Source organism: Mustela nivalis, assembly GCF_964662115.1.
Source record: "Mustela nivalis genome assembly, chromosome: 5".
NCBI classification, from domain to species: Eukaryota; Metazoa; Chordata; class Mammalia; order Carnivora; family Mustelidae; genus Mustela; species Mustela nivalis.
In genome coordinates, this window is record NC_139024.1 from 40,910,571 (window position 1) to 40,930,751 (window position 20,181).

A 20,181-nucleotide genomic window follows, 5' to 3' on the forward strand; every position below is an offset into this window, starting at 1 on the left:
AAGCGCTTTTATATCTCCCGAGAGGGTTTCTCTAATATCTTCCATTCCTTTTTCAAGCCCGGCTAGAACCTTGAGAATTGTCATTCTGAACTCTAGATCTGACATATTACCAATGTCTGTATTGATTAGGTCCCTAGCCTTCGGTACTGCCTCTTGTTCTTTTTTTTTTGTGGTGAGTTTTTCCGTCTTGTCATTTTGCCCAGATAAGGGTATATGAAGGAGCAAGTAAAATACTAAAAGGGTGGCAATAACCCCAGGAAAATATGCTTTAACCAAATCAGAAGAGATCCCAAATCGTGAGCGGGGAGAAAGGGAATAAAAAGAGGTTCAATAAGGAAGAAAGAAAAAAAGAGAGAAAAAAAAAAGAAAGGAAAAGAATTAAAAAAAAAGAAAACGAATAAAGAAAAATATAAAAAAGAAAATATATATATATTAGATAAACTAGTTAAAAAACGTTAAAAAAAGAAAAGGGTAAAAATTTAAAAAAAAATTTACCCAAAGGTGAGAAAAAAGAAAAAAAAGAAAAAGAAAAAGAAAAAAATTAAATTAACTGAAAGACTAAAAAAAAAAAAAAATCACAGGGAAAAAGCCATGAGTTCCGTGCTTTGCTTTCTCCTCCTCTGGAATTCTGCTGCTCTCCTTGGTATTGAAACCACACTCCTTAGTAGGTGAACTTGGTCTCGGCTGGATTTCTTGTTGATCTTCTGGGGGAGGGGCCTGGTGTAGTGATTCTCAAGTGTCTTTGCCCCAGGCGGAATTGCACCGCCCTTACCCGGGGCCGGGGTGAGTAATCCGCTTGGGTTTGCTTTCAGGAGCTTTTGTTCCCTGAGCGCTTTCCGTAGAGTTCCGGAGGACGGGAATACAAATGGCGGCCTCCTGGTCTCCGGCCCGGAGGAGCCGAGAGCCCAGGGCCCCACTCCTCAGTGCGCCCTCAGAGAACAGCGCCCAGTTACTCCCGTCTGCCTGACCTCCGGCTGCGCTCCGAGCTCACCGAGCCTGTGGCTGGTTCAAGGTAACACCGAGCTATGAGCTCACTGTCGGCTCTGTCTCTGTAGCCGGCTTTCCCGTTCCAATACCCGCAAGCTCTGCGACACTCAGACACCCCCCATCCTTCTGTGACCCTGTGGGACCTGAGGCCACGCTGACCCCGCGTGGGCTTCGCCCCGGTTTAGCCTCTGGAGCCATGTCCCTCAGTGGAACAGACTTTTAAAAGTCCTGATTTTGTGCGCCGTCACTCTGCCGCTTGCCGGGAGCCAGCCCCTCCCCCCGGGGTCTATCTTCCCGTTGCTTTGGATTCACGTCTCTGCCAGTCCTGCCTTTCAGAAAGTGGTTGTTTTTCTGTTTCCAGAATTGCTGTTCTTCTTCTCTTCGATCTGCCGATGGATTTGTAGGTGTTTGCAATCTTTAGATAAGCTATCTAGCTGATCTCCGGCTAGCTGAAGTAGTCTCAGCCTGCTACTTCTCCGCCATCTTGACTCCTCCCCCTCCTATTTCTTATTTTTAAATGTAAATACATCATAAAAGTTTACTTATCCATGAAATGGGAACAATGGTACCTCTACAGGTAGACTATGTGCGAATTAAATGAACTCAGTAGTAGATCTACTTACTGAGTAGATCTCACAAGTAGGCTGTGTCGGAATTAAATGAACTCAGTGTAATGTAAACATTGGACCAGTGGCTGGCATGTGTCCTGTAGGTACTCAAAAACATTAGCAGATATCATTGGGATTATTAGAATTAGTTTTTACACGTTCACTCTAAAAATCAGAAAAGTCAGCAAAACACAAAAATAATAAAAATTATTTGTAATTTATGACCCCATCACTGTGATTATTACTACGGAGTAGTAACATTTAACACAGCGAAGCATGTGCTTCCAGACTCCTCTCTGTCTCTTTTCCTACAGATGCAGGTATGTTTACATATCATCTGTCTGTGGCTAGGCCCCCTTTATGGCTCCCATATGTGTTCTTTTTTCATCTTTAGGCCAGACCAATATATTAATTCCAGGGCAAATCACTGATGATGATGACAGTTTTTCCTGAACGCTTTGAAAGGAGATAAAGACTGCATTGCATCCTACTCTCCAGCGGAACAGTTATTCAGAATGTTTCAGGATTTCTCTTTCCCTCCAAGTCCCTCTCTTGCTAGTAGCACCTCACATCTCCTCTCCTGCACACCACTTCCTCCACAGCCACCCCAGCTGCCTCTGGTGCCCCTGCTCACAATGCTCCCCAAAGCACGCAGGGTTCTACTAAGAACCCTCCAATCAGGGAGCATTTGGACAAATGTCAACTACCTGTTGACTGTTTAGGGGTGAGTCAGGTCCTCTGTGTACAATGTACTTTGACATTCATCAGTGGGAGAGGATGACCTTAAGTTTAATCATTATCTTTCAAGTCAGGAGAGAGAAAAGAAAAAGAATTTGGCAAATCCAAGTGGTTGGGCATCCATGCACTGATTCTCTGACCCTCCCAAGTGGTCTGCTTGGTCACCATTGGCTCAGCAACACATACCTAAGAGTTCTGGGATGAAGGTCCGTCCCAGTTCCAGGATGACCTTGATGGCACTTGGATCCCTTCAACATGTCCTTTAGATCTCTCAGCCCAAGGAAAGCCTTCTTGCCTCTCTCCATTTCTAAAAGTCTAAGTCTATGGTATGCTTTAAATGAAAATAATAGACATTGCAAGACTCCAGTCTCTTCCTTGAAATGCTGTGAGCATCTGTAATTTTGTGATGAGCTAAAACCCCATCAAATTCCTTGGGCTGTGTTGTTTCAACTGGAAATATCGCCTCTGTTCCAAAGTGATACTGTGATGCTCTCCAAGGTGAACCTGATGCTATCACATCAGCCCTTGACAATCTGCTGACCCAGAATTTTATATAATGTGCTGTCTTTTTATACCAATGTTGTGCGGATATCTTACTATATTAGTCTGCTCGGGCTGCCATAACAAAATACAGGTGACTAGGTAGCTTGAACAACAGAAATTTATTGTCACACGGTTCTGGAGACTAAGAGTCCAAGATCAAATTGCCATCAAGATTGCTGTAGTGAGGCCTCTCTTCCTGGCTTGCAGACAGCCATTTTTTTACTGTGTCCTCAAATGGCCTTTCCCCTGCAATTGCACAGGGGTGGAGAGATGGTAGGGGAAGAGAGAGGCGCAGGGGTGGAGGGGTGGGGGAGACTTCTGGTGTCTCTTCTTATAAGCACACCAATCCTATTAGATTAAAGCCTCACTCTTATGACCTTACTTAAACTTAATTATTCTCTAAAGGCCCCATCTCCAAATATAGTCACATTGGGGTTTAGGGTTTCAATCTATTAGGTTTTTTTGGAGGGGAAGCTCAAATCAGTTCATAACACCTACTATACACCAGCAGTCTAAGGTAACAATATAACAGCAAAGCAGAGGATTGATTTTGAATCAAGATATCATTATAAGTTATAGTGTTAAATATTTCTAAAAAGAGACATCTAGAGTAAACACATACACAGAATTAGACAAATCCTTCATACAGGCTTTCCAAGTATTTTCCTTGAAAAATTGAAAATTCTTAATACACTTATAACATTAGAATTTAAAGTGTTCGTTTCCTTTCAAGAGAGCATTCCTTGAAATTTCATGTTTTTTCTTAGTGATTAATGTGAATCAGATTAAAGCATTCCTCAAAAGCTGAATTGTACTTTCTCTAATAAGTTTTTTATGCCAATTAGCTAAAATTTAATTATTGTTATTATAAGCTGCTTGACTTCATTAAAACGAACTTCCTTTGTTATAAATGAATTTGGCTTATCAGAAAAGTTCATTCAAACTGAATTATGGGAGAAGAGATATTTAATTAGTATTTTAATTTTTTTCAGGCAAATAGGATAGCTGGCCAATTTTTAAAAATCTAGAATGTCACTTTTATTGTCATTTTAGAAAAGCAAATACTTTATCCATTGCCTAATTTATACCAAAGGGCAACAAGTGATGCTCTCATGTTTTTTTCTTATCAAATATCAGTTTATAATTTTACTGAAGTGTTGTTGTTACCCAGATGTTAGTTTCTTTCTCTGGTAATACGTGGCCATTCAGAGATCTGCAATTATGAGGACATGTAATTGGGATCTCTCATGTTGCTTCGAAAACTTTAAAACCCAGATTTGACTATACTATTCAACATCAGAATTTAGCACAGAACCGGGGTGCCTGGGTGGCTCAGTTGGTTGAACAACCCACTCTTGCATTTCAACTCAGGTCGTGATCTCAGGGTCATGTGATCAAGCTTTGTATTAGGCTCCACACTGGGCATCGAGCCTACTGGGCATTCTCTCTCTCTCTCTCTCTCTCCCCTTCTGCCCAGCCCCTCTGTAGCACGTACTCTATCTCTCAAAAAAAAAATAAAAATTTAAAAAAATTAAAAAAAAAAGAATTTAGCATATAACCAAATTAATTGTGTAACAGTGTATATCACTACATTTGAGATGGGAATAAAAGCCTAAAGTTATTATGTCCAGTGATTTACACTCATCGTTAAAAGAGACAGACCCTATGCCACATAATTTTAGTATACTAGAGAAACTATGAGAAAAAAAAAACAATGAATCATGCAATGTGTTTGAAGGAGAGAGAGAGAGAGAGAGAAAAGAAGGGCAATAAGGAAACTATGCAGCCGTAAAATTTTTACATCATTGTAGTCTTCTTTAGATATTTAAAAAAAAAAATGGGCGCCTGGGTGGCTCAGTGGGTTAAGCCACTGCCTTCGGCTCAGGTCATGATTTCAGGGTCCTGGGATCGAGTCCCGCATCGGGCTCTCTGCTCAGCAGGGAGCCTGCTTCCTTCTCTCTCTCTCTGCCTGCCTCTCAGTGTACTTGTAATTTCTCTCTGTCAAATAAATAAATAAAATCTTTAAAAAAAAAAAAGATATTTAAAAAAATTAAGTCTGTGATAAATAGAATACACACAAAAAACCCTGCATTTTTAGTCCATGGATCACACACTGGAAGGGAAGTTAAAGAAAGCAAACTCAGCTAAATACAGAAATAAATAAAGAGAATGATCAAAGTTGCCAATTCATGACTTAATCAGTCTATTTGTCTGCTTTCAATTAATGGCTAAATAAGTTTCATGCAAGATCATATTAAACCTGAGTTTCTACATTGCATAACAGGATCACCTGTCATAGCTGCTAATCTAAGGGAATTTGATCTTCAAGTACCCAAGGCTGTGAAATAAACAAACTCTCCACACTTTAACCAGATTCCAGTTTCAAACTCCAAATTCTATGAAGTGCTTCCGATGTCCCCTTTTGACTTTTGAGTACTAATATCCCCATTAGCTTCACTGTATTTTTTTTTAAGATTTTATTTATTTATTTGAAAGACAGAGATCACAAGTAGGCAGAGAGGCAGACAGAGAGGGGAAAGCAGGCTCCCTGCCGAGCAGAGAGCCCGATGCGGGGCTCGACTCCAGGACCCTGGGACCATGACCTGAGCTGAAGGCAGAGGCTTTAACCCACTGAGCCACCCAGGCGCCCCCTTCACTGTATATTTTTAAAATCATCAGAGAAACTCAGCAAGTGCTTGTTAGTCACCTTTGGTCAACTTGGTATCTGAAACAGTAATAATTAGTAAAGCTTCAGTAGTATTGAGATTGGTGCACGCAAGGAAATTAAATCGCGCGACAGATAATCAGCCTCAGCAGTCCACCACTCTGATCAGAAAGCAAGCCCAAGGAAGTGGAAAAGCCTTAAAAGCTGACAGAAGCACCTTCTGAGAAGTATCAGCTGGTCTGCAAAGTAAAAATATTGGAGCAATGGATCCCACTTTCAGCCTCTGCTGCTCAAACCAGAGATATTGGCCACCATCCCCTGCTATACTGCCACATTTTTTTTTAAATTTATGATGAAATATAGAATTGATCAAAAGAGAAATCTGTTCTGAGGAAGTTTATAAGATTTATAAGTACTTAAGACACCAAATTTTTCCAAGTATAAATGTATATATAGTACATCTGTTTAGAAATGATACAAATGATTAAAGCATCATGCAGATATATATGTTTGAAAAAAATACTTTGTGTATTAATTTGTTAGAAATAAATTGCGCTGAATTAGCAGAGTTGGGTGAACACAACTCACGTGGTAAGCATGTGTCTTGATCAGCAAGATTCTTGGAAACACAGGTCTAACAACAAGGATGAGACTTTACCATTTGAAATTCCTGTAACCACAAAAAAGAGGAAGAAAGAGAAGTGAAATTTGGGAGAAATTTATGCAACAACCAGAGATTAAGATCAAGGAGAAGGGTTGAATTTGTGGATAAAAGGATGTTCCTGAATCTCAAGGACATTTGGGACATAGTGGCTGCTGTATTTCCTGGTGCCATGGTGACAACTGCATAAATAAACTAAATGTTCCTGGGTTGAGTGTTATTCTACCTGTCCTACCCACAGGCAGAGATACTGCACAACTTAACGAAGCTTAAGCTTCAAGGCCCAAAATGGGCTTAGAAATGCTTTCACATCATCATATATTTGACTAAAATTCAAAGAAGGTATTTTATTTTTTTTTTAAGATTTTATTTATTTATTTGACAGAGAGAGATCATAGGTAGGCAGAGAGACTGGCAGAGAGAGAGAGAGAGAGAGGGAAGCAGGCTCCCTGCCGAGCAGAGAGCCCGATGTGGGACTCGATCCCAGGACCCTGAGATCATGACCTGAGCCGAAGGCAGCGGCTCAACCCACTGAGCCACCCAGGTGCCCCCAAAGAAGGTATTTTAATCATAGTCAGTTAAGACCACCATCTCTTTCCATCCTGACTTTTCCTCGGTCATGTCACATTGGAATGGCCATAAGCATGTTGGGATCCATTTAATAGAAAGTTGAACTAAGCATACGTTTGGTTTGGGTTTACCAGAATATAATTTTGTGTTTTTGCAGTCTTTTTGTGTAAAAGAAAGTATTAATAGCTGTCCAGGTGCAGAATGGCTTCCAGGAGTATCCCTACTGTCTGCTATGTCCACACTCCTGGCATCCTGTCACACGAAAGTGAAGGGACAGAGGTCTTATTGCAATGTGACCTTATCCACCAATGCACAGTGTGTGGGTAGAGGGGAAGAAACAAGATTTGAAATGAATGGAGTTTATTGGAAGTCAACTTATTAGAAATTCTTCCAAATGCTAGAGAAGCAAAATTATTAAGACGGCAAGAGTCTGTTTTCATCTTCCTTGTTGAAAAGGAAGTTCTATCCTGTCAGTGATATACTCAACAATGTGATGAATACAATTACAAATGTATCATGGTTTCTCCCCACTCTTTTGTGCATAACAGAATTTATCAGAACTACTGTCTCTAGTGTACACACTTAGCAGGACTCTACACAATGAGTACATCTGTCTTGAAGTAATATGTTATATATGCATTGCAAAGTACTGGATTGTGTCTTAGCATACCTGATGCATCTTGTCTTCACAAAGGCTGATGACATGTCACTCATTGGGAGGAGATTAATTGACTCTTGATTTTATGCAAAATACTGGCATCAATAAGGATAACATAAAACTCATTCTATTCCACTGAGACAGGACGTGGCAGACAAACTGGTTGATGTCTGTGGCCTATTCAAAAAGATTTTTTGAAAAAGATCTTATTATTTATTTGACAGAGAGAGAGTGAGAGAGGGAATACAAGCAGGGGGAGTGGGAGAGGGAGAAGCAGGCTTCCTGCCAAGCAGGGTGCCTGATGCAGGGCTCGATCCCAGGACTCCAGGATCTTTACCTGAGCCAAAGGCAGATGCTTAACGACTGAGCCACCCAGGCACCCCCTACTCAAAAAGATTTAAGGGTTATCACTTCCCAAGAAAACTTGAAATGTCTTTAAATCTTACAGTTCGTATGTGACAGAGGCTTTACTATATTTGACAATAATTCTAAAAATATACATGACATTACTAGTCATGAATTCCAGGGGCATCTGGGTGGCTCAGTGGGTTAAACCTCTGCCTTCGGCTCAGGTTGTAATCCCGGGGTCCTGGGATCGAGCCCCGCATCAGGCTCTCTGCTCAGCGGAGAGCCTGCTTCCTCCTCTCTCTCTGCCTGCCTATCTACTTGTGATCTCTTTTTGTCAAATAAATAAATAAAATCTTTAAAAAAAATATTTTCCAAATTATCAGTAATAAAAAAACAAGTTTAAACAATCATGCTAAACTAAATCATCCTTATATAATCATCCAATATTGCAAACCACTGTCATATGAGGAAGAGATCAAGGTTGCCCGGCTGGCTTAGTCAGTAGAACATGTGACTCTTGATCTCAGGGTTGTGAGTTCGAGCCCCATGTTGGGTGCAGAGATTACTTAAAAAAAAGAGAGAAAGAGGTGTGTGCCTGGGTGGTTCAGTGGGTTAAGTATCTGACTCATCAGCTTAGGTTTTGATCTTAAGGTTATAAGTTCAAGCCCCATGTCATGTTGGGCTCCATGCTGGGCATGAAGCCTACTAAAAAAAAGAGAGAGAAAGAGAGATCAAAGTCTATGCAGAAAAGCAAAAAAGGAGAAATAGTGTTATAGAGAGATTTTGGGTACCCATAATACATAATTTTTTTCCTGGATTTTCTGATATTTACAATTTTTATCAATTTTAAAAATTTAAAATTTTCTTTTATTAAATAATCTCTATGCCCAACATGGGGCTCAAACTCCAACCTTGAGATCAACAGTCCCATGCTCTATTGATAGAGCCAGCCAGGCACCCCAACTTTTAAAAATCTTATTTTTTAAATTTATTTTTAAAGAAGAGTTTATTCATTTATTTGAGAGGTCAAGAGTGCATGAGAGCACAGAATAGAGTGAGAGAGAAGCAGATTCCACACTGAGCAGGGAGCCCAATGCGGGAGGACTCAATTGCAGGACGCTGGGATTGTGACCTGAGCTGAAGGCAGATAACTAAGCCATTCAGGCCCCTCCCCACATTTTTAAAGATTATATTTATTTATTGGAGAGGAAGAGAGTGAGAGAGAGCACAAGAGCAGGGGGAGGGACTTTAAAAAATTTAAAATGACTATTTCCATTCTTTCGTTTTGTACCTGGCCTCCTGACTTAATTCCCTCCAGCAAGACAGTGCACCCATCGCGGCTGCTGCAAGTATTGATTACTAAGGACTCACATCTGCACCCTGCTGCAGCTGACCACCTGTAGCTTCGGGGAGCCACTTCCCTAGAGATGACTGGGATGCTGGACCACCTCCATGACTGACTGATGCTGGGGCCTAAAACCCTTGTCTTATAGCAGGGTAACATACATTCCAGAGCCCCCCCCAGGAGGTCAGGCCAAGGCTAGATATCTTCTGAAACCACACCTTTGCCTAGCTTCTCTGGCCCTCTCCTGCATCCCTCACTCCCCAACAATTTCCTGAGAGCCAGCCCTTGATAAATTACTTGCTCAGGAATCTCCATCTCAGGCTCTGCTTCTAGGGAACCCCTAAACGCCTATCTAATTTTGTCTTCTTTTTCTTAGATGAGTGCCCTAACCTGTAGAAAACATCAAGTCCCCCAAATTGTAGATGTTTTTCGTCCTACTTAGTGGTATCACTGCACAGAACACACTCTGATTTGGAAGGTGGGGATCTCATTCAGGTGGTTTGAGGAGCAAGGTTGGGTTGCTCACTATTTTAGCAACTTTGACAATTGTTCGTCCTGCCTCTTGCCACCATCAAAAATTTGGTTAAAGGGGTAGGATAAAAGATGAATGAGCTAAGATTAGACACAGCAGCATCTAACCCTACAGCCCAACTTACAGCATTTTATTTCTGGTGTTACTCCAGGGCAAACCTGCAGCCACCAGAAACCAAGGCTCCTGTATCTCTATTTTACTACACAGCTTTCTTCCACAAGGTTTCCTCGTGAGTTCAAGATAATTCCTGGTGTTCCCGCCCTTGTGCCCATATTCCAGGCAGTAAGAAGGAGGGAGAATAGTAAAAGGAGTATCCATCACTGGGCTCAGACCCCTTTAAGGGGGCACTCCGGGGGTCTCTATGTGTCTTTTTCCTTCTATGTGTCTTTGGCCAGAACTTGGTCCTGTTTCCCCAACTAGATGCAACTAGATGCAAGGGAAGCTGAGAAACGTTCTTTCCGAGAGGTAATTTGCTGCTAGAACACAACATGGAAAATGGCAAGCAGGAGGAGGTATGGAGACTTCACAAAGCAGAGAAAGCTGAAATTTCAGCACTGGCAGTCAGAAAAGCCAAAAGGCAAGACAAAACAACTGTGACATTGGAGGCACCTGTCACTTTGCGGTGACAAGACGAGTCATAAGCCCATATAAGGAGCAGCTAGTGCTCCAGATGCCGGCTCTATGGTGGTGCTTCCAGGCAGCTAAATCCTTCCCATTCCGACAGAAGAAGACAGGCATTCTCGCTGGAGAAGTTAAAACAGAGCTCCAGCTTCAGGGGTATTTCAGGGAAGTAAGGCAAATGGTAAAATCGGGAGGTTAAGTTAAATTCTGTGTATTGAGTTGTGAGAGCCTTTAGTGCCATGTCCTTACTCAGCTCCTAGAATGACAGCAGCCAGGTCTGAACCTTCCACAGGAGGACAGAAAGGATCTCTCTCCTGAAAAATAGACCAACAATAACAAAACAAATTTTAAAAAAACAAGCCCAGGAGAAAAAAGCCATAGATGCTAATATTGGGGTGCCTACAAAGTAAAACCTAAGGGAAAGTACAGTACAGTGAAGCCACGAGTTAGCACACTCAGCCAAGTTTCCAATCATTTTTCTTTTTTGATGTTTTTTTCTCTTAAATAAAGACAGAGAGCCAAGAATCAGTAGACTTTTGAAGAATGTCTCTGCCACATCCACCCTATTCCCAGTCTAAGGGCCTGTGAGCATCATTCCTTGAGATACCAGTACTGGACACCTGTTCTAATCCTAAAACTCTCAGTTCAATGGCATATCTTGGCCTCAGAGGCTCCAGGTGACTTAAAAAAAAAAAAAAAAAAAAGACTGCTCGTATTCAGTGTCCTGTGTTGGACAATGTTCTACCTTGTTGTTTATCATAGACCCCAAGACTGATGGGGCACACCTAGCTCTCATGAGATGGTTTCTTACACAAACCGGGATTAACTTAAGTGCAGAATTACTCCAGTCTCTCAGCTCCTAAAATTATCCAACGCACCCACTCACCGCTGTCCTACTGAAAACGAATTACTAGCTTGGTGCCAAACACTGGTTGACTCCCACTGCTATGGAGGGACAACTATAACCAAGGATTGCACTACTTTTCTGGGTGATACAGAGAAACAATGGAGTAAGCAAGGCGCAGCTCAGTCAATCTCACTGAATTTAACGTGACTGATACACTCAGGAACATGTGAGAAGGCACAGACTGCATGGGAGGGCTCTAGAGAATTCATGGGCCAGAGGCACCTGCCATCTGGGGATGACATTGTCCCCATGAGACGTGACTAAGAGACAAGAGACATGACTAAGCCTCATTTACTGACGGCAATGTCCACATTAACTACAACCCTAGTAGTAGAAGGCAAGTTTTACCTAGGATGGTTGGATGTACATTCAATGCCTTTGTTTCATTTCCCCTGGAAGCAGAGGCAGGGACTCATAAGGGCAGGTGACTTCTTTGGAAGATAATGCCAGAAAACAGGGGAGTGACACTGGCAAAAAGAGAAAGCCAAAAAAATGTGTATTACTGAATTACGAGACACAGCTAGGGGTCAGTCCTACCTGGGACCCTCTGAAGAGCTCTATAGAATCCACTTGGAATTGTATACCATTGATAAACTGCACATGTAATCAAATAAAACACAGTATCTATACAATGTTTAACGAAAAATAAAATAGGGGCACCTGGGTGGCTCAGTGGGTTAAGCCTCTGCCTTCGGCTCAGATCATGATCTCAGAATCCTGGGATCAAGCCCTGCATTGAAGCAGGGAGCCTGCTTTCTCTTCCTGCCTCTCTGCCTGCTTATGATCTCTGTCAAATAAATAAATAAAATCTTTAAAAAAAAAGAAAGAAAAATAAAATAAAAACAACTTTATAAGATTATATAGAAATAATAAAATTATTTTTAAATGTATAATTATAAAATTATAAAATTATAAAAAATATATAAATATGTCCAATTATATATATATATTATTATAGTTATATTCTGAAGGAGCACCTAGGTGGCTCAGTCAGTTAAGCATCTGACTCTTGATTTTGGCTCAGATCATGATCTCAAGGTCCTGGGTTTAAGCCCCCCCGTGGGCTCTGCACTCAGTGGGGAGTCTGCTTGAGGTTCTCCCTCCCTTTTCTCTCTCTCCCTCTGCCCCTCCCCTCTCCAAATAAGTGAATAAATCTTTTAAAAAAACCCAAAAAACTAGTATTCTGAGAACTTAAGTTCTAATGGATGTTACTTTGATCAAAAAGAATGGTTCCTTAATTGACATTTAAAATGCCGATGAATGAGATTAAAATTCCTTTTGAAGAGACATCATTTTAAAAGTCTGGAGCTTCTGATGTTGGCTCCAATAGGTGGTTCATTTGAAAACTGGATTAACCTCAAAAGAGCACCCATTTTTTAGGATTTTGGAGGTGGAAGAGAGACTCCAGCCCAAAAAGAAGGGAGGGAACTGCTTCCCAGGAAATGAGAAGGAAAAGGAGGTCTCCACAGGTACTATTTCCTTGGATCAGGGCAGTAATGAACCTCACATTGGAGCGTAGGTAGGTGGCTGCCTCCTGGCAGCACAGGAGACCTGAATAGAAGGAAAAAGCAGCTCTGCTTTTAGACCACGCCCACCCTTGGGAGGGATAATTAAGGAGCTATTGGCTGGAAATGCTTATTGAGATATGGTGACTCTTAACTCCGTGACCAGGTCATTCTTAGAACTTCAGCCATCATCTCTTCTTGTCTTATGTGTCTGGATCTTTCTTCCTTAAGTTCTTTTATTAGGGAAATGATTTCCTCCATCATGTTCAGGTGTGTTCTCTTCTGCTTCCCATAGGTGTCCACCAGGCTCTGAATTGTTGATGACTCTTTCTTTAGGCTAGTGTCCTCCAAAGATGACTCAATCCCTGCATTCCCCTTTTGAACAAAGCCAGGCTTGTCAAAGAGTTGGTACTATCTTGAATTACTGCAGCTGGTATTTTTGACATGTTGAGCCAGTGTTTGTGAAAGCAGCATTCTCCATTTCATGTAAAGCCAGCTTCTAGCCAACTGGACAAGTCTAAACAAATATGAGACCCACCAAAGGCGGATGACAGATGCATACACCGCTGACGCCAGCTGGAGACCACGGAGGACAAGGTCCAGATTCCCATCATCCAGCCGGTTTGTGGCTGTACCACCACCACTCGTGGTTTCCCAAGGACACCTGAAGCCAAGCTCTACAGTGGTCTGATGTCCTTCCATAGCACTGAAAGCCTAGAACAGAATTCTGCTGAGTTGTCATGGCTCCACCAGCCCTCATGCCAGCTCCATAACAAACTTCCCCTAGTAATACCTGGAAATATTTCATCCTGCCAACCTGGGCAGTCTACTGGGGAACTAATCCAGGGTAAGGAGAGAGTCAATTTAAAAAAAGCTTCTTGTTGGAGCACCTACATGGCTCACTCGGTTAAGGGATGTTGATTTCTGCCCAGGTCATGATCTCAAGGTTGGGAGATGGAGCCCAGCATTTGGCTCTGTGCTGGGCATAGAGCCTGTTTAAGGTTCTGTCTCTCCCTCTGCCTGTGCTCCTCCCACAAACCCCTCCCCACTTCCTCTCTAAAAAAACCTCAAAAGGTGATCAATTAGACATGTTTTTTAGTATAATTATGAACTTGTATACTTAAAAATATTTGATATGTTTTAATTCATTGTAGTTACTATTCTGATTGATATTTAAATTGTCCCCTCTTTAGCCAGTGTTGTCTTTCGAATCCTTTTCCCCCAGGAGACTTTGATGGCTTCTTTCTTTCTGATATGACAAGATATCCAAGGCTTATTTTGTTCATTTCCTGCCCTAGACCTGGTATTAGGTACGCTTCCAAAGTCATGGTTCCTTTAAGGAAAAATAATAGAGACTAGAGTGTGGGCTCTGGGGATGCTGAATGCCACTGAGCTGGTCATTGTCTCTAAGTCTTTTCCGTGGACAAAGCTAAGAAATATCTTTTTTTAAAAATTGAGATATAATTGACATACAACACTGTGTTAGTTTTAGGTATATAACATAATGATTTGATATGTGTATATATGAAAAAATGATCACCACAATAAGTATAGTTAATATCCGGGTGCCGGGGTGGCTCAGTGGGTTAAGCCTCTGCCTTTGGCTCAGGTCATGATCTCAGAGTCCTGGGATCGAGTCCTGCATCGGGCTCTCTGCTCAGCAGGGAGCCTGCTTCCCTCTCTCTCTGCCTGCCTCTCTGTCTACTTGTGATCTCTCTCTGTCAAATAAATAAATAAAATCTTTAAAAAAAAAAGTATAGTTAATATCCATCACCGCACAGTTACAAATTTTTGTTCTCTTGTGATGAGAACTTTTAAGGTCTTCTTTATTAGGAACTTTCAACATACCATAGAGTATAGTTAATTATAGCCACCATGCTGTACAGTACATCCCCAGGACTTACTTTCTTATAACTCAAAGTTTGTACCTTTCGACCTTCTGCACCCATTTTGCCCAATCACCATTCCCTGCCTCTGGAAGCCACCAGTGTTCTCCATATCTATGAGATCCATTTCTTTTATTTTTAAGATTCCATATATTTTAAGATTCCATATATTTCTTTCTCTGATTTAAGAAATTTTCTTTTTAAATTTAAGAAATATTTTTTAAGGAGAAAATATATTTCAGGGACACATGGGTGGCCCAGTTGGTTAAGCATCTGCCTGCAGCTCAGGTCATGATCTCAGGGTCCTGGAATCAAGCCCATATCAGGCTCCCTGCTGAGTGGGGAGGTCTGCTTCTCCCTCTCCCTATGCACCCCCCACCACTCAAACACACTTTTGTGCATGCTAGCTCTCTCTCAAATACATAAAATCTTTATAAATATATATATATACTTATATTTACATGCAATAGACTTTTAACTGATCTGCTTGTCCCAAGCTCTACTTCACTGCTCTCTGTAATACATCCTGTGCATCTGTCAGAACCATCCTTATAAAATGTAGATATGATTTTATTAATCCCCTGTGTAAAAACTTTTGATGGAATCCCATTACTGAAAGAATTAAGACAAAGCTCCTTGGTGCGCACGCGCACACACACACACACACACACAGCCTTCTGACATTTAACTCCTAATCTCCATTCCAAACTCTTCAGCATTCCTTCTTCCTTCCCCTCTTATTAGTTCAGCACAGCACACTATTCCTACCACACTGTGCCTTCGCTCAGCTAGTTCACTTTCTCTGAAGTGCCTTGTTTTTACTATTCCTCAGTCAATTTATACTCACCCTTCAATAAATGGCTCAAACATCGATTTTCTTTACAATAACTTGCAGCCTCCCTTCCCTACAGAGAGCTAATCTGTTTCCGTCATGTTCTACAAAGTACTCTGAAATCTTTATGTACCATTAATGAAACTGTACTGTAATGATTTGTTTACATGTGCATCTCTTCCTAGTTAGAATGTCTCCCAAAATGTAGGACACTCACTGTTGGTGGTACTACGGATGGCTTTATGTGTTAAGCTGATGGGGCATTAAATATCATTAAATGTTGAATTGCATAGGGTGAGAGCTGGCCCCCTTTTAATAATCTACATTTGGAAAAACATTTTAAGTTTGGTGCTGGGGTGGCTTTAGCATCTCTCTATCGTGTGATTAATTTCCCTTTTTAAGAGATAGCAGGCCTCAGTCTTGGAAGCCTTATAGATAGAGGTAATAGGCTAGAATTTACATTTTTTAAAAATAAAATGATATTTTGTAATGATTACCCTCTGTGAAACTTCTAAAATTAATACTGGTGATAGAATGTTCTTTTAAAATAAAAGTAAGCTAGGGGCGCCTCAGTGGCTCAGTGGGTTAAAGCCTCTGCCTTGAGCTCAGGTCATGATTCTGGGGTCCTGGGATGGAGCTCTTTGGTCCATCGGGCTCTTTGCTCAGCAGGGAGCCTGCTTCCCTTCCTCTCTCTCTGCCTGCCTACTTGTGATCTCTGTGTGTCAAATAAATAAATAATCTTATTTTTTTTAAAAGTAAGCAAATTTAAAGAAAAATAATAAGCCTGTTCCAGTTAAAAAGTACATCATGGCAAAAATCTCGTAGGATATATGAAAATATTTGACTTACACTGGGCTGGGTCTCTCAGAATTATAAAGCATTACTTCTATTTTCATCCCCAGTTCCTAGCACTATGGTTAACATACAGTAGATCACCACTAAACAATTGCTAAATTAATTAGGTTAGGAAAAAGCACACACCTCTAACATTTTCAAGACCGAGTGTCATTTTGGGGGAATATGCAGGTAAGTGACAGGCCTTCTGTAAGCCAATGTTTCTGAAAAAGTTAAATACCATCCATTGTTATCATATAAATGACCTTTTAAATGATTTCCTACAGCTACTGTGGAAGAAATCAACTTCCTAAGAGGATACAATCATAGATGTTTCAACTGGATTGTTGGGATAATGTTTTATAAGCTGAAGTTTGGGGCAACAGAAGAAAGTTTACAATACATTCTAAGCAAATTACCACATCACCCTTCACCTTCAAGGTCATGCATGGTACATTTTAAGAAAGGGTAGACCAGAGCAGCTCTAACTAGAGGAGAGCTAGCACCATCTGTTGGGGAGTGAGCTCCCAACATTAAGAGAGATTCACGGTCAGGTGACTTCATTAACTCTGAATTTGTTTCTTCAAAGTATTTTCATGGCATAGATTTTAAGATACTCACACATACCCAAGTACAATTTAATTTTCAATCAGTTATTTCTTTTTTGTGGTGAGGATAGACTGTAATTTTTAAAAATGTATTAAATGGAAAGGAAGCAGTTTCTGCAAAGGACAATGTATTAAACTCTGCTGTAAATTATTGTCAGATTTTGCCAATGGTATACTCCTTGGGAGTTTCCTGGTGATTTTGAAAGAACATTAACTTTCCCAAGCCTGTAAGATACCATTTGGTGTCTCAAAGCAATGATTGATTTACTAAGTGTCACCTCGCTAAATTCTAGGATCTAGAGTAAATATGTATATATTTGTGAGTCTGGTGACAAGGCAGGATATTAAGTCTTGACCTAAGCCTCTTCCCTACTTCTTTAAAGTACTTCAAAACGTCAAGGAAAGGAAAAAATATGGTTTCATCAGTTACTCTTCTCAGCTAGTTTGAGGACCTGCACTGACATTGTATAACCTTCTTTCATTGTCCATGCCTGACCGTGTTCCTCCTCAGGCCTTCCAACTAGATAGCAGCTCACTTACCCTTCTTTACACTTCATATTCAGAAACAAGAAGAGCATATACTTTTCTGTAATATAAATAATTATGGCTCTACAACTAAACTCTTAAATAAAAAATACACACATTTAAGGTGTATGATGATTTGATAAACATACACATATATACGCAGTGAAATGACCACTATAGTCAAAATAATTAATGTGTCCATCTCTTCACAGTCACCATTTCCACAACTTACTTTAAATCAATTCCAGCAGAGAGCCTGGGTGGCTCAGTAGGTTAAGTCTCTGCCTTCGGCTCAGTTCATGATCCCAGGGTCCTGGGATCAAGCCCCACATCGGGCTCTCTGCTCATAGGGGAGCCTGCTTCCTCCTCTCCCTCTCTCTGCCTCCTTGTGATCTCTGTCAAATAAAAAAATAAAATCTTAAATCAATTCCAGCTACTTTTTAAAAGATTTTTACTTATTTATTCATTTGAGAGAAAGAGTATGTAAAAGGGAAGGGAAGGGAAGGAGAGAGGAAGGAGAAGCAGAGAATCTCAAGCAGACTCTCAACCCCACCATCCTGAGATCATGACCTGAGCTGAAATCAGGCATCAGCCACTTAACCAACTGAGCCACCCAGGTGCCCCCAATTCCAGCTATTTTTAAAGTTCAAGAGTCTAAATGAACCTTCTTTCACAGTTTAAAACCCTTTCCTCAGAAACCTCCATCAATAGGAACAGGAAAAAACCCACTTCTCATGCAATGTAAGTCTTTTCATATAATTCGACAAAAGCTTTTCCTCGAACTATAAAGAGCGTTGTAGGATTTTTCCAATTAAAAAATGGATTTCAAAAATAATCTGACATGACCAAACGTAAGAAGAAAGTAAAAATCAGAGTATAATGTCTCCACCTAGAAAAAATCCCATTTATATATGGACATACAAATACATATATTTTTAACTAAGTAAGTTCATAGTTTACAGATTTTTTTAAAAGATTTTATTTATTTGACAGAGAGAAATCACAAGTAGATGGAGAGGCAGGCAGAGAGAGAGAGAGAGGGAAGCAGGCTCCCTGCTGAGCAAAGAGCCTGATGCGGGACTCGATCCCAGGACCCCGAGATCATAACCTGAGCTGAAGGCAGCGGCCCAACCCACTGAGCCACCCTGGCGCCCTAAAGACTTTTTTAAAATTTTATTTTTCTGACAGAGAGAGAGCGAGCGAGCGCACAAGCAGGGGGGGCAACAGGCAGAGGGAGAGGGAGAAGCAGGCTCCCCACTGAACAGGGAGCCCTGTGTTATCCTAGGACCCTGGGATCATGACCTGAGCTGAAGGAAGATGCTTAACCAACTGAGCCATCCAGGTGCCCCAAATTCATAGTTTACATGGAGTTCTTACCCTACTTAATAGGTCAAGGAATAGGTTTATTAATAACTAATTTCCCACCAAGTCAAGTCTCTTTTCTCCACAACGTCAGTATAGTGGGTTGAATGGTGGTCCCAGAAAAGGTATGTCCAACCCCTAACCCCAAATATGACCTCATTTGGAAAAAGGGTCATTGCAGCTACAATTAAGAATCTTTTTTGTTTTGATTTGTAATATTTTATTTCTTTATTTGAGAGAGAGAGAGAGAGAGAGAGAGAGAGAAAGCACAAGCAAGGGAAGCAACAGGCAGAGGGAGAGGGAGCAGCAGGCTCCCCCCTGAGCAGAGAACCCGACATGGGACTCCATCCCAGGACCCTGGGATCAAGACCTTAACCCAGGCAGCTGTTTAACCAGTTGAGCTGCCCAGGCACCCCTACTTACAATTAAGAACCTTGACATGAGATCAGCCTGGACTATCTGGGTGGGCCCTAAATCCAATGACAAGTTATCTTATAAGACAGAAGAGGAGAGGGTCCTATGAAGATGGAGGCAGAGACCAGAGATACGCACCCTGAAGCCAAGGAATGTCTGGAAGTAGCAGGGACTGAAAGAAGCAAGGAAGGATTCTCCCCTAGAACCTTCAGAGACAGTGTGGTCCTGATTTCAGACTTCTGACCTCCAGAACTGTGAGAGAATTTTTTTTTTTTTTTTTTAAGATTTAAAGTAATCTATATCCAACGTGGGACCACTGATCCAGCCAGCCAGGCACCCTGTAAATTTTTCTTGTTTTAAACCATTGAATTAGAGGTAATTTGTTATGCCAGCCCTAGCAAACCAGTACACTCAGCATTCCAAATTTCCCTACTGGATACCCAGCCTGCTCTCCAGCCTCACTTCCCTGCTCTTCAGCTTTTTACTCCTGCTTGCCTCCTTTCAGTCCCTCTTGCCTCAGAGTCTTTTCACACGCTGTTCCAGGGCATGGATTGCTCTTCTTCATTCTTCAAACACCTTCCCAAAACTTCAGGGAGAAGTTCAGTGACCCTCTAGCCCTACTTACCAACCACTGTAAGGTTCCCTTTCAGCAGCATACCATAGTTTATGCATTTATTAATGTTATTATTAGATTCTGCCCCACTACCAAACTGTAAGCTCCATGAGACTAGGAACCCTGCTCATACCGTTATATATTCCCTGTCTAGTCCTGTGCCTGCTGTGCCAAAGCAATTCCTTTTTGAACAAATGGCCAGTGTTCCAGAAGTCTTTCTAGAACTTGGGAAGCTCTCACACCTTAAAGATAACTGTGAGCGGTGTAGGATGACCCCCAACTTATCTACCCATATCAACCACTTCTGAGACTAAAAAGGGGGTGCTATCAATAATTATAAGTTACCTGGTTACGTTTCTGGGTAATAGGCTGTGCCAACTCTAAGAGCAAACCTTAAGAAGGAGGATAACTAGAAAGGG

General features: G+C 41.2%; 1 long non-coding RNA gene across 2 annotated transcripts; it reads right to left on the reverse strand.

The window, feature by feature from the left end:
- Positions 1-4,911: 4,911 nt before the first annotated feature.
- On the reverse strand, positions 4,912-17,745 carry LOC309864789. Of its 2 annotated transcripts, XR_014311761.1 has the most exons (7): positions 17,606-17,745; positions 16,388-16,464; positions 13,227-13,402; positions 11,532-11,650; positions 10,526-10,590; positions 7,443-7,607; positions 4,912-6,211 (listed from the first exon to the last, which is right to left on the reverse strand). It is a non-coding gene; the product is annotated as an uncharacterized lncRNA (long non-coding RNA). The 2 variants fall into 2 exon arrangements; XR_014311760.1 differs by lacking the exon at positions 16,388-16,464.
- Between the last annotated feature and the right edge of the window lie 2,436 nt (positions 17,746-20,181).